General features: G+C 30.9%; 1 long non-coding RNA gene across 5 annotated transcripts; it reads right to left on the minus strand.

The window, feature by feature from the left end:
- Positions 1-1,252: 1,252 nt before the first annotated feature.
- Positions 1,253-5,056, minus strand: LOC139897485 (uncharacterized). 5 transcript variants are annotated; one of them, XR_011776589.1, is made up of 9 exons: positions 4,349-5,056; positions 4,121-4,242; positions 3,966-4,037; positions 3,214-3,343; positions 2,974-3,038; positions 2,418-2,503; positions 2,176-2,267; positions 1,940-2,017; positions 1,253-1,500 (listed from the first exon to the last, which is right to left on the minus strand). It is a non-coding gene; the product is annotated as an uncharacterized lncRNA (long non-coding RNA). The 5 variants fall into 5 exon arrangements; XR_011776590.1 differs by having other exon boundaries at positions 3,214-3,386; XR_011776591.1 differs by having other exon boundaries at positions 1,940-2,012; positions 3,966-4,242.
- Between the last annotated feature and the right edge of the window lie 944 nt (positions 5,057-6,000).

Genomic DNA, 6,000 nt, shown 5'->3' on the forward strand with positions numbered 1-6,000 from the left:
TCTAATTATTGCACTTTTATTTATTGTTATTGTATTTAATTGCACTTTTATTTATTGTCATTGTATTTAATTGCACTTTTAATTTTCGTACTCTTTAATTATCGTAATTTTATTTTATCGCACTTTTATTTATCGCAATTTCATTATCGTTATTTACTTTACGCTTTAAATTAAGTCTTTTATTTATTTAATATTTTACATTAGGTTTTAACTGCGACTAAAGTTTTAAAAATCGAAAAACCGATCATTAAACGGTAAAAAACCCCCCTTTTATAATAATAATATTACTTATATATATTTGTATTTTTATAAATTAAAACTAATATAGCGTTAAGCTTGTTTAAGTGTATCCCTGTGGAACGAACCAGACTTACTAAAAACTACACTACTGTACGATTAGGTACACTGCCTATAAGTGTTGTAGCAAGGTTTAAGTATATCCATTCTATAAATAAATAAATACCCCACACTTTTGTGGTTGCTTTTAAATTTTTTGTCTTTTTGTGGTTGCTTTTATTTTTTCTTTGGGCAGATTTTAAAACCTTAGTGTACCTAACCAACCACCTAAGTTAACAAATATACTAATTAATAAAAACATGAAATAAATATTTTTTAATACAAAATTATCATTATCTGTCTTAAATTGTTTTCTTATTAATTGTTTTCTTTTTAAGTTTTACTTATTTATCACTAATGATTTCCCACAATAACGTGTGATTTTACTCGCTGCAATGCGGGTTTTGTTAATGTAAATAGCTAAAGCTGCGTAGCCAAAAAACACTGACAATATCAAACAGTATTAACTTACCGTGCCCATTTTGTTACTGTGATGTAAGTAGCTAAAGCTACGTAGCAATAATAGCATAAAATAATATTAGCTAATTTTCAAAATTAGCAAACCAAAATGGAACCGTAACAACGTTAGCCATTCCGAAATATAGTTTTATACAATAACATGATATTATATCAACAAACAAACCATGTTTAAATAAATACAAATATAATAAATTATAAATATAAATAAGTTATAAATATGAATATAAATAAAAACGGTTGAATTTTGACGTATAATTGGCCCGCCTTCTATTTGGCGATTTGGATTTAAAGAAACAAGGTCGTGTTTTATAGGAAACTAGATTTAAGAGCTCGTGCACTGCACGGGGACTCTTCCGCAAAGGATTGAGAGTTTTAAAATGATATAGCATTAACCATATCATATATTCATTAGCACAAGTAATTTTGTGGGTGAATTCGTTAAGTACGCTTTTTTAAACTAAACACATAACCAAGAGTTGGATAACATAGACTTTAGCTTAGTAATTACATATACCTGAAGAAAATAGAATAGAACATGTTCATTACTTTTTTCTGAAAGAAATTTGAAAATTGCATAATAACATTTTGAAAAGTGACCAGTAGTTTCATGTTCTAAGTGACAAAATGGGCAATTAGTCGTATTGACTGCAACTCCTCGAGATGCAAGGTTAATCCTTGTAATACCTGCCATATGAAAACATTTATTTTTTAGAAACTAACTTTAACCATTTGAAGCTAAGAAGGGTCCCACCAGCTTCAACAGTTTTTCTTCTAGAAGAGATGATAATTTTGATACCATGAACTTACCATTTTGACACACAATCTATGACCAACTATCGGGCCTATCATTTAAAGTTGTTTCTACCATTGTATATAAAAATCTCCCTTCTATGTAATATTTATAGAACTGCATCATTCAATTCATTTCATGTTCACTTAAAAATTTGGCCAAATTCCAAACTAATAATTAAGATGAAACACAAATTGTACCATAATGACATGTTTAGTACGCAAGTCAATTTTTTTTTTTAAATATTAGTATGTTCTTTATCTGTGTTTGCAGTGTGTTTGAGAGTAGCAAAACCTCTTATTAAATATCACTTTCGAAGCAAAAATAAACAACCTGAACCGTGGAGCCCGAAGTATTAAACGGCAACCGAATCACTCACGATGCAAACTTCACGAAAAACCCACATCTGTTCTGTGGGCAGTCAAGAAATTAACGGTTAAATATGAAAACACTTGAGGGAATTTAAAATACAAAATCCTAATGGTTCTTTCAGTATGTGTGTCCAAGCTAATTATTAGGTACTACCAAATGTGTATTCAATAGTTAAAATAGTAATTAAATGTTTATACCTATTTCGGGTTCAACAGGTACTCATATTGGGGTATTTTCTTAGCCCTTGTTACCAGCAGAATAGGATTATCCAGCGGTAGTTCCAAATAGTCTCAATATGAAAGATGTAATAAAAAATAAATACAAATAAGTTGAAAGGATAAATGATTTGTTCCATGTTGTGCATATTGAAAAGTAACTTCTTAGATAAACACCATCAGTTAAGGTAAGAACTTTTAAATACGAAAACGAAAACACTTACATTGGGCAATCAAAGCACACAAATGGAAAAGCATGATCAATGTATGCAGTTGAGTTTTCAGGAATGTTTTTCCTGCTTTCTTCATCCTAACATAAAAGAATCAAGTTAATGGGTTTTAGTAGAAAAAAATGATCAATTAAGGTCCAGAGCTCGGTACAAATAGAGCAATTAAGTCCATCTTGATATAATACTCTTTCAAACTTTTTGAATTCTTGTTTTCATCTTGTTGTTGTATACCTCCTATAACAGTTAGATATAATTGTCATCTAACTAAAATACAACCCAAATCAACTAATCCCACGAGAACTCTAAGATAACCTCACTACCCTCGACATTATACGTAGTACTACACTTCTAAAAAAAGAGAGACGACCGAATGAAAATACATGAGAATTACCATTTGCACAAATACAATAAAATCAAATTGCACGTTGACGTTGAACTATTTGTGCATACTAGCTTCCAAGTACACATGTTAAACTTAATGCTAATTGAAACCAAATTGAATGAATAAAAAAATTGCTCGATTGTGAGTTATATGTTGTATATAAGTGACCTTCACAACTCAACAAGCGTTTCAATTGCTGCCTCTCCAACGTTACACCATTTTTTAAGCTCAACCTACAAATTAGAAACATATATGATCATTGTGGAAGTTTCAATCCACCCATTTTTTCATCTACACAACATAAAAACGTACGTAAAAACATAAAAATAAATTGTACCTTACCTACCATTGAGTTCAAAGAGAGATCGTCAAGTTGACTTAATACATTCAAACATAAAGAAAACATACCCATGTGCACCACCATTTGAAGTCAAAGAACAGACATTCTGTAGTTAGGATGGAAGATTCCCTCCATTGTCTTGATATATACATAGAGATGAAGCAAACCCCATGGATGAGAGTATCTCTATAGACTCATCTGCAGTTTGACGCAATCTCTTAATTTTCAAGTCAATGATGATCTACAGAATAATCAAAGAATATAAGAATTCTTAGATCTGTTCAAGAAGTTTAAGTGTATTCAATTATACCCGAAATGTATGTGTATTAGTTTTATTTTAGAATTCAAATAAGAAAGAACCGTTATTCTAATAAAGAAAACTAATCATCATTGAATCATTAATTTACATCAAACCCTAAATCAAATTCACGAATTTAAGAACATGTTTTTAAATACACATTCAATCAATCAAGAAAATTTATAAAATCAGCTACAATCATCATTATAGTAAAATACATAAACAAACATCAATTCAATGCCATGATTGTGCAGAACTAAAAAATAATGATCTTTAAATGGAGAGTATCAAAATGCCTTATACTTTTAGTAGTTGAAATAACTAAAACCACAAATTAATGAATAACATTATACTAGTGACATAAACAAAAGCATACATGTCTTACACAGGGTCAGAATTAGCAACAATATTTCTAATCGAAAAAGGAAGTTTCTACATCAATAACTCGGCTCAATACAACGCGAAAATTTCCAAATGCGGAAGGTAAGATGAGATTGAGTAGAAGAAAGTTAAGATTCTTACTTGTACGATTTCATGACGTATTATGTATATCACTGTATATGACGGCCGTAATTCTTTCCCCTTTGGAAAGGCCTGCATTATTCTCAAATTAGAAATTAAAATTAATTCATAAAGTACAGGTGGTCTAATAGTGTTAACTACACATCACAACTTACATAAACTAAATTAGAAATCGAAAAAGGCACTTCCCAATTGCAAAATCAAAACAGCGAAAGTAGATTCAAACAGATGCATTGCACTTATAGTTCCAGATGACATTTCTTTTTATCGAACAGCCCTATTGGGAATTCGACAAAAAAATTAAAAATCCAGCCAACTTAATACCAAAAGACACTACTGTTAGAGAAATGTAACCATTAACATTTACATTTGATTGCACTTACATAAATCGTCCTTGTAAGCAGCTCTGCAGTATCTTTGTTAGTGCTTATTCATCAAGATGTTTTCAAAAAACAATGCAGCCAACTTAATACCAAAAGACACAGCTTTACCATATTCGACATAAAATTAAAATCAATGAAAGGGGTCAGAGAGACAAACAGGGATTTACTATCAAGAAAATAAATTAAACAGAAGAAAGATAGAAATAACAGAACCCCTATTTTCTGACAATTTAACATTAACAGAAGCAAAGAAAACCCAGTTTTGAAGAACTCAACAACAAACAAAAAAAAAATTAAAGAATCCTAAAATCTAAGAATATTTAAACAAAAACCCCTAGTTTTTTTTTATATATTCTAACACTATCAAAAGCAGAAACCCTAATTTGGTGTGAGAAGATAACGAAGTCAAAAGAAACAAAAAATCCCAAAATTTAAGGAAAAAAAAAACAATATTTCAACAAAATCAAAACAACAAACCCTAGGTTTTTATACTTTAACACTATCACAAGAAAACAAACCCTAATTTGATGCGAGAACTTAACAATATCAAAATAAATTTTTGATATAAAAAGAAAGAGAGTACATATCAGTGGAATGAGGGCGGTTTCGTGAAGAATTTCTGCCATCGGTAGTCTATAAGAAAAAATTATGAGAGACCGATGAAACTTGGTAACAAAAACTAAAGAATCCTAAAAGATAAAAATGAAAAGAAAAAAAACGAACGACCTGTAGCGTAAACCACCAGAGATTGAGATAACACTGGTAACTTCACCTAATATAACCGCATAACAACCATCTAGAAAGTTAAAAAAACAGAAAAAGTGAATATCAAATTGCTCTTCTCCTAAGTATGATTAATATATCTACTTTGAATTTGCACAATCAGAATTAACTATCAGTAGCGTACAAAGTGTACATTTTTAACGGTAAATATATGTATGATAGAAGTAGCACGACCTAACCGGTAAGTCAATAAAAGTAATACCTAAATCAATAGTTTATGGTATATGATTATGATGTAACAATAATGCAGAGTAAAGGTTTAATTCACTATAATTGCTGGAAAGTGCCACATTAGCTGCTTACGAAAAAGTCCAGCTGCAAAAGAACATGACTCAGGGCCTGTTTACTTGCAGCTTAATAAGCTTAATTGTCTGGAGGGATTATTCGGTCAGTTTTTTTCTTGTTTACTTAGGACTCATTAATTAATCAAAACTTAATAAAAGGCTTTGTGACTCACCCCAAAAACCTATCTATATATTTTTTTTTCTTGACTTTATCTTTAAAAAACAACAAAATACATAAACCAAATCATTTCCCCCAAAATTGCTTCATCTGATGCTCCGACACACCATTTCCATCAAAAATTGATCTCCAACTTTAACTCGAAATCACCATCGATCCGGCAAACGCCAACCCAAATCAAACACCGATGCAGGTCCGTTTATTGTTAACCTTCTGTTACTCTGGCGACATCACCCCAACCCACTCAAACCCCTTCTGTTACTCCGGTGACGACATGCCGCCCCTCTATTACTCCAGCGATGGCACCCGACACCCCATCTTCTGCTATTAACAATCGTTTGGATTAATTTTGAAAGTTGCTTCTTTGGCTTCTATTTGCAAAGCAATTGTTAGAATTATATTCAACT

This window comes from Rutidosis leptorrhynchoides, chromosome 3, assembly GCF_046630445.1.
Source record: "Rutidosis leptorrhynchoides isolate AG116_Rl617_1_P2 chromosome 3, CSIRO_AGI_Rlap_v1, whole genome shotgun sequence".
Classification (NCBI taxonomy): domain Eukaryota; kingdom Viridiplantae; phylum Streptophyta; class Magnoliopsida; order Asterales; family Asteraceae; genus Rutidosis; species Rutidosis leptorrhynchoides.